At 40.6% G+C, this 14,697-nt stretch overlaps 2 pseudogenes; both read right to left on the reverse strand.

Moving 5' to 3' along the window:
• Positions 1-909: 909 nt before the first annotated feature.
• The window catches only part of LOC140603564 (UDP-glucuronosyltransferase 2B31-like), a 28,690-nt pseudogene continuing 14,902 nt past the window's right edge, over positions 910-14,697 (reverse strand).
• On the reverse strand, positions 4,224-6,379 carry LOC140604160 (drebrin-like protein pseudogene; annotated as a pseudogene).

A 14,697-nucleotide genomic window follows, 5' to 3' on the forward strand; every position in this document is an offset into this window, starting at 1 on the left:
TTTACAGGAAAGAATATTTTTGTGTGAACTACAAACACAAGGACTTGCTTAAACACTGTGTTAAGGGACTCGACCAAACTTTAGCTTCTCTTCCATTTGTACTTAGGTCATGGCTTGTGTCCTTAAAAATATCCCCACCTTCCATGTTGAATCTTTGCTCAAGAAAATGTGATCCTGACAACAACACATACATCGTCTAACTCATCTTGCCATGCCATTTTCAGTAATTTTCTACTTACTCTGTGATTTTCTGTGATTTTCCATTTCCATATAGCCCCCCAGGATCTTTTTTGTTCTTTATCTGCCATCCCTTAAAAACATCAGTCACCTTTGTCTTAGTTGGAGTTGAACTCAGTTTATACTGTGAGCTCCCCTGCTGCAGTGGTATGAATAAAAACTGTCCATTTTTAACAAGTGTTCAGCTGTGTTTTTCTTTGTCAGGGACACATGTATTCTATTTGATTGATTTACATATACAGATGTTTTCTGAAGATGTGTAATAAAAACAATCAGGCTTCTTAAGTCAAAGACTAAAGCTCTACTGAGTTTTTTTCAGTTATGAAATTATGTCAGTAGTAAAGTAGAACTGTTTGAGGATTTATAAATTAGAATTATAAGTAGAATGTAATCCATCTTTATAGGTACCATGCTCTCTTTGGTTTGATGAACAGAATTGAAGACTCTCAAGAAGAATATTGAAGGAAGTAGTCAAAAAATATATAGGGTTATTTCCCTCTTAGGGTAGAATGGATTAACTAACAATATGGTTAGCCAGGAGTAAACATATTGGGTGAGGTACAGGTCTTATATGGAGGAGAGTCTGTCACAACTTGATCCACAGTGGTTGAATTAAATGAAGTGATCTTACTTATACTTACTAGCTTACTATGCCTACTATGTCTCAAAAGTCTATTCCCCTTCTTTTCTTGAACTTTTGACAACAAAACAACATTTTATGACGAGGAAAGTAACAGTTGCCACAGAGGCCAATAGGAGCCCAGTCACATCCAAAGAGTGGTATTGGAACCAGGTGAGGTTGTAAGAAGCTGGGCATAGGTGCTTGGCTCCTTTGTGATGAATGGCAAACTCAATCCAGAAGACTGCTTGATCCAGAGGCTTTGTAAACTGATTATGATGAACGATTGATAACCACATGGCATTCTTTATAGCTGAAGGGAAATCAAATAATTTGTAGAACTAGAAAAAATACATAAGTGAAATTTTCATGTGGATGATAAAAATGAGTGCCACATAACACTAGAAGAAAAATATTATTTTTCTTAGAGGCAATTACAGAGATCTTTATGGACTGGAATCTGTTGGATATCTAGGACTTGAAGCTGTAAGGAAAAAAAAAGATGGGAGATGACAAGTATTTCTAGCTTAGAAAGTAGAATGATTTAAGTCCCAAAGGCAAAAACAAAAAACATCTTGACACACAAGTTTTGAATTATCCAGTTAGGAATTATTAATAGATCTAATAAGCAGGTTTCAAAATACTATCATAATCTAGAGATAGGAGACAAATCCATAATGAGGTTCAGGGATGTGTCCAGGCAGAGCTGATCAGGAGTTGGTATTGACCGTATAGCGGTAAATTAGTGATTACCAGTGTGGAAGTGGATTGTATTCGTTTGAGTCTTGACTCTGACACCTTGTATGCTTTTTTTTTTAATCATTTCTGTTCTTCAGTTTTTCACTTTTGAGTGGATAGGAATGGTATCCTATCTGATTATTTTGAGGAATAATGTATTGACAGGAGTTCCTGTCATTTGTAAACTCTGTGTTTGGTATTGTGGTTTTTCTTGTTAGTATTGTCATTTTAGAATTTGGAAGGTGTTCAACATTTCACTTGCGGGCATTGCCAATTGCATTTGTTTCTACTGTTGAAATGATTATGGACTATAACAGACAAGGAAGAGAAGGGTGAATAAAGAGAGAGGGCTTACAAACTAAATCATGAAGCGCTATAGTCCAGCACTGTAGCAATAACCATGGAGGTAACCTTTGTCCCTGTCCTGTGAAAACCATGGTGACAGCACTGGGTTTTTGAAAGGAGGTAAGTAATCCTGAAACATATTTGTAAAAGTTACTTAATCTCTACAAAGAATTGGGTACAGTGTGTACCAATATAATAACATTCACTATTTAACAGATAATAAGTTTTCATTTTTGAGCACAGCTTAACCTTGTTAAAAATTTAAAAATGTAGAAAGACATCTATTTTAGAAAGATGTGCTTTCACATAAAATTACCAAATGAAAACTACAGTCCTTGGAAAAACAAAATATGTGCTTCTCATGTACTTCTTTAGAGTGAATAATAGTTGGGCTAAATTAAAATTAACATTGCTTTTGAAATGCAAATGTTCACTATGATAATATAACCAAATAATCTCAAAATTTATTATTTATTTATTTTAAAGATTTTACCTATTTATTCATGAGAGACAGAGAGTGGCAGAGACAGAGAGAGAGGGAGAAGCAGATTCCTCGCAGGGAGCCTGATGCAGGACTCAATCCCTAGATCCAAATCATGCCCTGAGCCAAAGGCAGATGCTCAACTGCTGAGCTACTCAGGCATCTCTAATCTCAGTTTTATTTCTAAAGTCATGAAACAAAAAGGGGAAAATATATATACATAACTATTTTAATAATAGGAAGAGTATAGCAAATTAATGTATATCCTCAAATACTTTGGAAATGAAATATTTCTGGTCCAGATAATTTGGCTTTTAAATAGGAATATTCCAATATATCTCTTCCAAGTTACTTGCTTTTTGATTTTACAGTTCTATCAAATAAAACAAGAACAACCAAAATTACTAAGACTATAACTGCATTTATAAGTAGTATTCACAGGGACGGACGCCTGGGTAGCTCAGCAGTTGAGCATCTGTCTTTGGCTCAGGGTGTGATCTTGGGTCCAGGGATCTAGTCCCACATCGGGCTCCCTGTGAGAAGCCTGCTTCTTTTTCTGCCTCCCCTCTCTGTGTCTCTCATGAATAAATAAATAAAATCTTAAAAAAAAATAGTATTCACATAGTTTTAATTGGATAAATTTGAAAGTTGTAGTTCTTTATCAGTGATGGGATCAAAATATTAGCATAGAAAATTTGGAAGTGTTTAATGGGAATTTGAGATTGATAATGTCATACTGGTTTACAGAAATAAACCACTTTAGAAGAGTTTAAGACAGTTGAGTTCTCAGGTTGAAAGTCATAATTGTGCAGATTAGTACTGTTATAACATTCATAGTTCCTTCAACTTAATTCTCAGTGCTTCCTTTTAATCTTTCTGTTAACCATTTTTCTGATTCATTTTATTGATTAAGTCAAAATTTCTCTACTATCCTTAAGCATCTTACAAACTTTTCCTGTGAAACCACTGGTAAAAACTTACTCTGACACAATGTAATTGACGGCTGTCTTCATTGCATTGAGCAAATCTTACTCATAATTTAATTGTTTTCGTATCAGGACTCATTGCTGCCTGCCTGGCTTTCATATGAGCATCTCTCTAGAAATAATATCTAGTAAAAATAAAAAAAAAGTTGTACCAGTGAAGGATCATTAATGAGTGTCCTCAATGCATTGAGCAAATCTGTACTTGACATTATGTTCAAGTTCAAACCAACAGCTGCTCCCTTGGCCTTCATATAAAGGTTGTTATCAGGTTGACCCTCAAACAAAGAAATGCCCACTGTAGGGGATACTGTGATAGATGGCCTCATAGAAGCTGTTGGTTCCACCATGAGTTATAAAAGCTTTGGTTTTTGGATGACATAGGATTGAGTGAGTTTCACTAAAATTATTAATTTTACGTCTTTGAAATGAGAAATGAGCCTTATAATGCACTGAATTCAGAGGCAGTATTTTAGATAACCTTATACATGTGAAACTGCATTTAAATTGCTTTCAGAACTCAGAGCAAGAATCATGTAAGTCTGCTAGGGAGGTAGATGTGACATGTCACAAGATTGGCAGGTGAACAAACTGAAAGAACATTTTGGATAAAAATATGTGCAAAGGTGGGGGCATGTTAGAAACATTGTCAAAGAAATAGTGAAGTCACTGAGTTTGATTATGAAGGGTGTCAGGGCAGCAGGAAGGGTGATGATGGTGGTGGTACTGGAAACAGGAAGAAAAAGCTACATTTAATCATAAAATGTATTATTAATGAAAAACATTATAGATTTTTTCCTATAGGAAATGGAGAATCACTGGCAATAAAAGAGTTATTTTTTATTTTTTTTTCAGTCACATCTTTACTTTTATGCCTCTCCCAGGAGACCACGGTGGGCCCCAGGTCTGAGGGCGCAGCGTGCACACACACAGCCCCCAGACACCCGGGAAGGGATTGGTTTCTACACGGGGGTATTCGGGTCACAAGAGGGCAGTGCTCGCTCCAAAAGCAGACACGAATGGGCCAGGACAGACAGGGTGAGACAGCAGGCACAGGCTGCTCTGGTTTCTGAGCCAGAGTCAGGGGAGCGCACACACCAGGGCCAGTGGAAGAGGGCGTGCCACATGGAAGGACACGTTTGCTGATCCTACGCACAGATCGGGGCTTAGTTATTTATCCCGTCCGCACTGCTCACTGTCTGCCACGCAGGCAGGGGGACAGAACTGGGAGCACAGGGCAGGGTCCGGAAAGATCACCTGCTGCTGCCCAAACTGTCACGACCCACTCAGACTTTGGTCCTAAGCTCTCAGTTCACTGACGCTGAGCCTCGCTAACAGCTGTAGCCAGCACCCTTTAGAGCCAGGCAAAGGAAAAGGCAAATACCCCTGCGCAGACTGCCCGGCGTGGCAGTGCTGTCCCCCTCAGGCAGAGGCCACGGAAGGGCTGGCCATGGGCAGGGTGTGGCTCCATGTCCTCTGTGGGGTCAAAGGCCAGGCTGGGAGAGCCTGGGAGCTGCGAGACCAAGTGTGGGAATCACAGGATATTGCTGCATCTAGGGTGACAAGAGGCTGAGCACCCAAGTCTGAGGGAGCCCAAGGGCTTGTCTTGTTTGGTGGTGGGGGGGGTCCCATTCCTGGAGGAGCACGAGCACCGTGTGGCTCTTGTGCCGGGCACGCCACCTCTCCCAGAAGTAAGGAAAGCACATCTGGGTGGGGAAGGGAAGGACGGCCTCGCTGCAGCCCGCAGTGGAGGGTCCTCACTCAATGAGCTCCACGTAGTTGGCAGGAAACATGCCAAAGTGGCCATCTGGCCCGTAGCCAGGCCACCAGCCCTCATCGATCACCTGGATGCCTGTGATGAGGTTCTCGGGGTCAAAGGAGATCTCAGTGTCCTCGGCCGCCTGGTAGTCGTGCAGGGCCCGGGCACGCAGCCCCGGGTAGGAGTCCACATGCTCAGAACCGGGTCCTGCTGCAGCACCACTGGGGGCCCCTCGTAGAGAGTCTCCTGCTCCGGGGGCTCCTCGTACGCAGCCTCCTCTTCCGCCTGCACCACACCTGGCGGACCGCTGGACACGGGCTCCTCGGGGCTGTCTGCCCCGGGCCTGGAGGAGGCCTGGGTGGGCTCCGGGCTGCGATGGGCCTCTGGCTGGGGGAGCTGTTTGTGCAGGAAGGGGCTCCGCAGCTTCCCTGGCTGGGGGCTGGGGATGGCAGCGGTGGACATGGCCCTCTCCTTCTGCTTAAAGGTCTCCCGCGGGTGTGCTGGCCGGCTGACCGGCTCCTGCCCTATGTTCCCCGGAGCCACTTCCCGCTGCTCACTCCGGCTCTGGGGTCCCTCGCTGGCCTGCGCCTCTTGATAGCGCCGCTCCCGGAGGGCGGCCTCCCGCGGCTCCGGCCCCGCGCTCCTGCTGCAGTCGCTGCCGCTCGTCCTCTGCCCCCGCTCCTCTTCCAGCCTGCGGTTCCCCTCCTCCTCCTCTGCTGTGGCCCAGAAGCTGTCCTTGCCGACCCTTTGACCTCAGAGACGGCGTCGGTCTTCTGGCACACGGAGCCCACTGGGGCCTGAGGGCCTGTCCTGGAAACGGCCGCTCTCCCTGTGGAAGGCACAGTCGGCTCCCGAGGCCCTGGCCACCTGCCGCGCGATGCACCCAGGCTCCACGTCCTCAGAGAGCTGGCCGTGGTGCTGACGTGGTTGGCCACGCTCCCTTCCGCACGTCGTTCACACCTTCGCCTGTCCCGTTGATGAGGACGCACCTGGGCAGGCCAGACTGGGGGCCTTCACCCTGCGGGAGGCGCACATCACCTGCCCGCTGTTGAGCTCCTCCAGCATCTCCTCCAGGGCCCCTCCCCTGTGCCAGCCACACGGATGTCATCGCTGCTACCCTCATAGGTAAGGAGCGCCCGGTCAGTCGGGGACTTCTCGGTGACCACCCTCATAGGCCTCCTGCAGCGCCGGCCCGTCCGGCTCAGGTTCGCAGCCATCGCCGGCCCCGCGCTCCCCTCGCTACCGCCGCCGCCGCCGCTCCCGGGCCCCGCCTACCCCCGCCAAAAGAGTTATTTTTCTTTCTTTTTTTTTTATTATTTATTTATGATAGTCACAGAGAGAGAGAGAGGCAGAGACACAGGCAAGGGGAGAAGCAGGCTCCATGCACCGGGAGCCCGACGTGGGATTCGATCCCGGGTCTCTAGGATCGCGCCCTGGGCCAAAGGCAGGCGCCAAACCGCTGCGCCACCCAGGGACCCCCAAGAGTTATTTTTCAATAGTGTTTGAAGTACCTCTGCATGTAGGAGAAAGATAAGTATAAGGAGATATCTTTTAAGTATATATATATATATATAAAAGACAGCAAAAAAAAAAAAAAAAACCAAACAATTTAGGATGTTAATGAAAAATTCATCTATGAGAAGTGATTACACCCAAAATAAAAATATTTTGATTCTGGCCATAAGGAGTGTGACTGTGTAATAAAATGGCAACTCATATTGTTTTCTTGTTTTTCCTAGGACTGGAAATAATACAAAGAACTTAAGTTTTGGGATCCCTGGGTGGCGCAGCGGTTTGGCGCCTGCCTTTGGCCCAGGGCGCGATCCTGGAGACCCGGGATCGAATCCCACATCGGGCTCCCGGTGCATGGAGCCTGCTTCTCCCTCTGCCTGAGTCTCTGCCTCTCTCTCTCTCTCTGTGACTATCATAAATAAATAAAAATTAAAAAAAAAAAAGAACTTAAGTTTTATTTTTTAGTATTTCAGTAATACTCAATAAATTTGTTTTTTGTTGAGCTATCACTCTGCCCAGGGGTTATCAGCTGTTATTCATGTTTTCAGTATTTGTTCTCCTAAGTTATACCAAGAAAGTCATTCAGGGGGACTCACTTATACAACCGAGTATTGGGTCCTGAGGTTTCTGGTTTCTTCACATCAAATCTCCATAGAACCTGTTAGGTAAAGAAAATACTTATTCTATGAGTTGAACTTCAAAGTTACAGCATGTTAGAATTCTAGAGAGATTTAAAGATATCTAATTAAATGCCTTGCATATGACAGATGAGGAAATGAAGACAGGAGCTTTTAGGTAATGAGAACCAATAAAACACTGATGTAATAGAAATGCTTATATAACGTGTACATGTTTTTCGTGTTCAGTCAGGTATAGAATAAAGTCATGGCATTTCACACATCATGGCATAGACAAATCACAGTGGCATAGATGACAAATTCAAACATTAAAGAAATTATTAGGCAGTCATGATTGTAGAGCAGAAAACAGTGGCAAATTAATCTACACATTTGTTTTGCTGTATATACTAGCTCTTATTTTATAAACTTATTATTAACCTCTATTTCTTTTTGAGTTATAGAAGGGAATTTACTTATATCTACTTGTTTCTCAAGTTCTGACATTGAAGATTTACATCTTTTGATGTTCAAAAGGCTAATCTATGCAATCAGTTGCTTGTGAGAAATATTTGTGTTTCCTTATAATTTATTGATAATTTTGCTTAGTAAGTATCTCTTAGATTATAAATTGTTAAACACTACCTCCAAGAAAAATTTCAGTTGATAATTTTTGACATGAAACCAGAATAGTATCACTATTGCTAGGTTTGGGAATTCTTTTGGTTTAGAAAGAGTTTGTTGGTAATTCATAAATAACAATGTGGCTGTTGGAAAAAATTCCAGAATCGGAATGCTAAAATTTATTCAGCTTTTAACACTTCAAAAATAAGGCATAAAGCATTGACAGTACTGATTAATATAATTTATTTATATGCCAGTACCAAAATAAAGTGCCAACTTTGGAATTCCCAAGCAATCTGCATAAATAGGATTATGATTTATTAGTGTTTAACTTCTTTTGTTACGTAAATGTTAAGTAACTTCCGATTTTCAGCAAAAAATTAACATCGGTGATTAGGTGAAGATGCTATCAGACAGGAAAAAGATATTTTATATATTAGTAAAACCAATACATTTTATGGAGGAGGCATCTGAATGCTTTTCTTCCTTCTGCTTGACTCCTTTTATTCCCTTCTTGAATCAGTAGTAGTTAATCTGATTGATTAGAAGCAGAGTCCATTTGAAGCCAGATTTTATAATGCATAGGGTTCTCCTTAGGACAGGACCCATCTCCACCCTTTATTTTTATCTTCCTATCTCAGACTTTGGTAGGGCCCGGCCAACTGGAGCGGACCAATTTTTCTTTTTATAAATCACTGTGGCTGGCTTGGGCACCTGGACACAGTTTGGTGAGCTCTGGCCATCCTTTTCTGAATAGCACCCTGAAAAGACACTGAATGGGCATATCCAAAGTTTAGGGAAAATAAAAGAGGCCAGGATTACATGGGAAGTGCAAAAACTGCATGACACATTCAGATTTTTATCAATATTGCTTAATATTGTGCTGGTACAGCTACTGTTAAAGTTTAACTTTTTTCTGATAACATCTATAGTGTGTACAGTGCCTTCAGGAATCCTTCATTGAAAAGGAGCAAATGACAAGGCAAAATTCGGCGATTTTTGTACCTGCTCACAATACCACTATCATACCAAAATTTCATACTACCCCCTTTATATATGTATATCTAAGGATATATATCACGGTTTAATGTCAAAGTTATGGTCAATAAAAGACACCCTCTGTACTACTTTAGCATCTGCTGTGTATGTTTAGGTTTTTTTTTTTTTTTTAAAGGTTTTATTTATTTATTCATGATAGAGAGAGAGAGGCAGAGACACAGGCAGAGGGAGAAGCAGGCTCATGCAGGGAGCCCGACGTGGGACTCGATCCTGAGACTCCAGGATCGCGCCCTGGGCCAAAGGCAGGCGCTAAACTGCTGAGCCCCCCAGGGATCCCCATGTTTAGGTTTTCAAACTGATATCTGAGGGGCACCTGGGTGGCTTAGCGGTTGAGCATCTGGCTTCAGCTCAGGGCATGATCACAGGATCCAGGATCTAGTCCCTCATCAGGCTCCCTCTGGGTAGCCTGCCTTTCTCTCTGTGTGTCTCATGAGTAAATAAATCCCCACCCCTACTCCCCCCAAAACCCCTGATATTGAGATAAATTGTATAGTTTACCTTTCTTGTAGGAATTGTTTGTAATCAAAACTTTGTCACAGAGTTGGACTCATTAAGTAGTTGTTCACAAAAGGTGCTTTCTCTACCTTTTGTGGAATCTGGGCAAGGGCTGATGCAATCACATTAGCTCTTTGTTCTGTCCCGTTAAGGACCGACCACTGACCCCGGAGTAAAAACCACAATACCATTTTGTCCAGAACTCTGGGCAAACTCTTCTGTTCCTTTTGAAGAAAGAATTTGTTCTATCATGAAAGAGGAACAGCAAAGCAAACGCTATCGAGAGGATTACTATAAACAAATTGAGAAAATCAAATATAGTCAGGAATTAAAGTAGCATCTGTGTTTTTAAAATGGAAAATTGTATAATATATATAAATGTTACCATCTTGTACGTAAGTATACAGTTCAGTAATGGAAATATATTCATTGTGCAATCAATCTTCAGAACTTTTTTATCTTCTAAAACTAGAAGCCTATGCTTATTAAAAGAATTCTCTATTTTCCTTTTCCCCAGCGCTAGGCAGTTATCATTCTACTTTCTGTTTCTATAAGTTTGACAAGTCTAGAAACCTCTTGTAAGTTGAATTGTATAGTATTTATCTTTTTGTGACTGACTCATTTCACTCACAACAGCTTCTTCCATGTTGTGACGTGTTGAATTTCTTTCCTTTTAAAGACTAATATTCCATTGTTTGTATATACCGCATTTTGTTTATTAACTGTTGGTGGCCTCTTGGGTTGCTTTGGCTTCTTGGCACTTGTTAATATGCTATTGTGAGCATGAGTCTGCAAATATCCCTTCTGTATCCCGATTTCAGTTATTTTGGATATATACCCAGAAGTGGAATGGGGTGGAGGGATCATGTGGTAATTCTGTTTTAACCTTTTCAGGCAACTCTTTACTGTTCTCAGTAATGGCTGTTTTTTAACAGACCTAAGTCTTCAGGTTCTTGAGAAAGAGATATGTGCACGAGGTCAATTTATTATCTATATTTGTACAAATGAGTGTGTGTGTAAGCAAGAAATGAAATAGAACCTGTGTACAATAGTGAGGGGGAGATAGATACCTTTAGACAATAATAGACAATATATGTAGATTCTTGGAAGCAGGCCACACAGCAAGATCTTAACTTACCTTTAATTCTTTATTGTTACAGTTCTACTAAATCATTTGTGTTTATTCTAGGCAGATTTTCTGGAGAATTATTTTAGTCATTAGTATTTCATTTCCCTGACTTATGAGCACTAAGAAAAGGTTACTTATGATTAAAGTAACTTTATCATTATCTCAGCCCTAGAGTCCTTTATTCCTTACTTAAACTTTGTCAAAATTTCCCAAACGCTCTCCATAAATTACTAACTGCTGACATTGAGGAGGGTGATATTGTACTTTGGAATTTCTGTGAAATCATCCTACAAGTCTTCTTTATAACCCAGAGATATACTTGTGTAGTTGCATATTTGAGTGACAATATTACTGAGTTTGTTTACATATGATGCCCTTTTGCCCTGAAATCATATTGTAAAATTGATGTCTCATTAGGATGTGCTCTGTGTAACTGGCAGTGAGGGTGGGGCCCTGGTCATCACCACAATGAGTGCCCTGGGGAGCACTTGCACCACAGTGGGAGAGGTACAGCAGGATTTTCTTAAGCAGAGATGTGGTCACCCTCCTGAGTAGCTCAGTTCGAAGTATATAAAACTCCTGCTGAAGATATGTTTGCCTGGAATTGTTTCAGAATCATTCTGTCTTGTCCCTGATCCATGCCAATTAAAAAAAAATTATTACTTTCTATGCTAGAATAATTCAGTGTACTTTCCTACCAAAGGGGAAGAAAAATGTAGAGGAGCAACAGTTTCCTGGGTATTCAGTCAAAGCCAACCTAACTACCTACCTATCTTCTTCCCTCCCTCCCTACCCCCTCCCTCGAACATAATGATCTAGTTTTCCATTATAAAAACTATACATACTTGATCATCCTAATCGTTGTCATAAAACCTCTTTTCAAAATCATTTTTACAGAGAAAGGAAACAGTTTTAAACCTCAGTGGTCTAGTAGACTATATACTGTAGAGCATTCTTCAAAAGAATAGTTCCACCCTGATGGCATTAATTTTAATATGAAGATACTGAACTTTCCTGTGTCTCGTATAGTGCATCCTGGTAGTGTGTGTGATTCCAGTGACCTGTGGCAACAGTTAAGATGACCTATTTTCAGTGTTTTGTTTCATTAGCCTAAAACTTCTTCATCCATGCTGTGGAAGATGGTTCCCTACAGTATTATAGTAATATATTCTCTGCAGATTAGTCACTGATATGAACTAGTTGCTCTCATTCCCTGACATTCTTATGAAAATAAGCTTATTGCAAGATAATTTGCAAAAATATAAAAAATTGCAAAAAAGGAAATAAGATTCACTCATGCTATCTGGGAATATGCCTGGTTTAAAATTTGTATGCTTTATTTTTTAAAAATTGAAATATATATAACGTGCAACTTAAGGTACACAACATGTTGACTTGATACATTTATATATTGTAGTATGATTGCCATTGTAATTATAGCACCTCTATCATGTCTCATAATTATTTCCTGTTTTTTTTTGTGGTAGGATAATTAAGATCTAGTCTCTTAGCAAGTGGGGGGATTATAATACATTATTTTTGTATTCACTACACTGTGCATCAGTTCTCTAAGACTTATTACTGCTAGTTGCAAGTTTGTACCCTTGAACAGTATCTTTCCTATTTCCCCACTTGCCAGGGTGGTTAGCCCCTGATAACTTTCATAACCATTCTGTTTTTATGAGTTTGGCCTATTTAGATTCCACATACAAGTGATCATATAGTATTCATTTTTCTCTCCTTTTGAAAGGATAAACAAAATTGACAAACCTTTAGATAGACCAAGAAAAAAGACTCCAAACCAAATTAGAAATGAGAGAGGAGACATTATAATTGATAATACGGAAGTGCATAGGATCATAAGAGACTACTATGAACAATTATATGCCAACAAGTTAGATAACCGAGAACAAATAGATAAAGTCCTAGAAAAACAGAACAGACCAACACTGAATAATGAAGAAACAGAAACCTGAACAGACTGATAATGAGTAAAGAGATTGGATCAGTAATCAAAAGCTTCCCAACACAGAAATTCCCCAAGAACAGACAGCTTCACTGGTGAATTCTACCAAACATATAAAGAAAAATTAATTCCAGTCCTTCTCAAATTCTTCCAAAAACTTGAAGAGGAGGGAACACTTCCAAAATTATTCTCTGAGGCCAGCATTACTTGATACTAAAGCCAAATAAGGACACAAGAAAGAAATCAATATCCTTGATGAATATAGATACAAAAATTCTCAACAGAGTATTAGCAAACTGAATTTAAGACCATATTAAAAAGATTACACACCATAACCGAGTGGGAGTTTTCCTGGGATGAGAAAATAGTTCAACTTGGAAATCAGTAATAGTGATACATCACATTAATAGAATGAAAGATAAAAATAACATGATCTTCTCAATAGAGGCAAAAAAGGATTCAACAGAATATAGTATCTTTTCATTAAAAAAAACCTTAACGGGGATCCCTGGGTGGCGCAGCGGTTTGGTGCCTGCCTCTGGCCCAGGGCGTGATCCTGGAGACACGGGATCGAGTCCCACGTCGGGCTCCCGGTGCATGGAGCCTGCTTCTCCCTCTGCCTATGTCTCTGTCTCTCTCTCTCTCTCTCTCTCTCTCTCCTCTCTCTCTCTGTGACTATCATAAATAAATAAAAAATAAAAATAAAAAAAAAACCTTAAAGTACTAGATATAGAAGGAACACACCTCAGCACAATAAAGGTTATATATGGCAAACCGATAATTGACATTTTATTGTGAAAATTTGAAAGCATTTCCTCTAAGATCAGGAAGATAAGTATGCTACTCTTGATACTCGTATTCAGTATAGTGCTACAAGTTCTAACTAGAGCAACTAGACAAGAAATAAAAGGCATCCAACTGGAAAAAAGTCCCTATCAAAATGTCAATGACAGGGGCACCAGGGTGGCTCAGTTGGTTAAGGGTCTTGATTCTTGATTTTGGCTCAGGTCATGATCTCAGGGTTATGAAATGGAGCCCCAAGTTGGGCTCTGTGCTGAGCATGGAGCCTGCTTACCAGCCTTTCCCTCTCTCTCCTCCTCTTCCCCCCACTCATGCTCTCTCTCTCTCTCAAAAAAAAAAAAAAAACAAAAAAAAAAAAAAAAAAAAAGTCAATGACCTTCTTCAAAGAAGTAGAACAAACAGTCCTAAAACTGACATGCAACCACAAAAGACTACAAATAGGCAAAGCAACCCTCAGAAAGAACAAAGCCAAAGTCATCACACTCCCTGATTTCAAACTGCATTACAACGCTATAGTAAATAAAATAGTATGGAACCTGCATAAAAATAGACACATAGACCAGTAGAACAGAATACAAGAGTCCAGGGGCACCTGGGTGGCTCAGTCAGTTAAGTGGCCGGCTCTTGATTTTGGCTCAAGTCATGATCTCGGGGTCCTGGGGTCAAGCCCTGTGTTGAGCTCCACGCTCAGCAAGGAGTCTGCTGGAGGATTCTCTATCCCTCTGCCCCTCCCCTACTCATGTGCATGTACATGCATGCTCACTCTCCCTCAAATAAATAAACCTTAAAAAAAAATACAAGAGTCCAGAATCAAACTGTATATACTGTCAACTAATATTCAGCAAGGGAACAAGAACACCCAATGGGGAAAGGATGATCTCTTCGGTGAATGGTATTAGGAAAACAGCGTATTAATGCAGAAAAATTAAATTTGATGCTTATATTACACCACTCACAAAAATTAACCCAAATATATCAGAGACTTAAACATGAGATCTGACACCATAACATTCCTAAAAGAAAACATAGGGAAGAATCTCCTTGACATTGGCCTTGACAGTGATTTTTTTTTTTTGGACATGAGATTAAAACCACAAATGACAAAATGACAAGTGGGACTACATCAAACTTAATAGCTTTCACACAGCAACAAAATGAAAAAGCAACGTGTAGAATGGGAGACGATTTTTGAAAACCATATAATGGATAAGGGAATTAATATCAAAAATATATAAGGAACTTGTGCAACTCAATTATAAAAAAATCTGATTAAAAAATGGGCAGAGGAACTAAATAGACATTTTTCCAAAGACATCAAAGTGGCCAACGGGT

The sequence above is a fragment of the Canis lupus genome, chromosome 14 (assembly GCF_048164855.1).
Source record: "Canis lupus baileyi chromosome 14, mCanLup2.hap1, whole genome shotgun sequence".
NCBI lineage: Eukaryota > Metazoa > Chordata > Mammalia > Carnivora > Canidae > Canis > Canis lupus.